Consider the following 1,255-nt stretch of genomic DNA (forward strand, 5'->3'; position numbering starts at 1 on the left):
AAGTCAGATAATAATGGTAACAAGTGTTGGTGAAGATGTGGAGAAATCAGACCTCTCATACATTACTGATGGGAGTGTGAACTCTTACGGTCTCTGGAAAATAGTCTGGTGGTTCATCAAAAAGTTGAACATAGACTTAACATAAGACCCAGCAATTCCACTCCTGGTATAGACCCAAGAGAACTGAAAACATGTCCACACAAAGACTTGTACATGGATATTCATAGCAGCATTATTCATAATAGCTAAAAAGTGAGAACAACCTAAATGTCCATCAATGGAGGAATGGATAAACAAAATGTGATCTATCCATACCATGGAATATTATTTGGCAAAAAAAAGGGATGAAGTACTGACACCTGCTACTACATGACTGAACCTTGAAGATATTATGAGAAGTGAACGAAGCCAGACAGAAGAGACCACATATTGTAGGATTCTATTTATATGAAAGGTCTGGAATAGGCAGAAAGACTAAAAGTAAATTAGTGATTGCCTAGGGCTGGAGGGTTGGGAAGGAATGGGGAGGTGGGAGGTGATGAAAATGTTTCAGAATTGATAGTGATGACGGTCACACCTTGTGACTCTGTGAATATGCTAAAAACTATTGAATTGCACATTTTCAATTAATGATCATATGGTATTGTGAGTTAAATTTCAAAAAATAAATAATAAAAAAGGAGTTCAGTGCTAAACTCCCTGCAGTGTTGGTGAGGGAAGAGCGCTGGAATAGTCAAGTAAATCTTACTAGAGGAGGTGGGATTCCAGCTGGGTCACTTGGAAAAGTAAGATTGATTGTGGAGAAGGTCTTGAGGTCTTTCCAGACTTGGGGGACAGAATTAGCAAAGGCCTGGAGGCAGGGGTGGTCTTGACATGTGTGGGAGGCAATGAGATGGTCCCCCTGCTGGGGAAGAGCACGCCTTGGAGAACTTCTGCTGGAGAATAATGAGCAGGTGCCATGGAACCAACTGAAATGACCAGAAATCCAAGGTAGGGCGCTTGGACTTGACTCCACGAGCAGAGAGACACCGAAGTTCCTTGAGTAATTTGGTGAAAGCAGTATTTTAGGGAACTTCAAAGCTTCATTTGGCGGAGATGTGCAGGTGGAGTTGGGGCGGGGAGAGATTAGAAGCAGGAAAATGGACAGCTTGTTCATGTGAAACTGATGAACAGGGCCGTCATCCCTCCGTGCAGACCCTGCCATCCACCATATGTGCCAACCACAGAGGCTCTCCTGAATCCCAACACTCACACT

Source organism: Mesoplodon bidens, assembly GCF_964165515.1.
Source record: "Mesoplodon bidens genome assembly, chromosome: 8".
In the NCBI taxonomy this organism is placed as follows: domain Eukaryota; kingdom Metazoa; phylum Chordata; class Mammalia; order Artiodactyla; family Ziphiidae; genus Mesoplodon; species Mesoplodon bidens.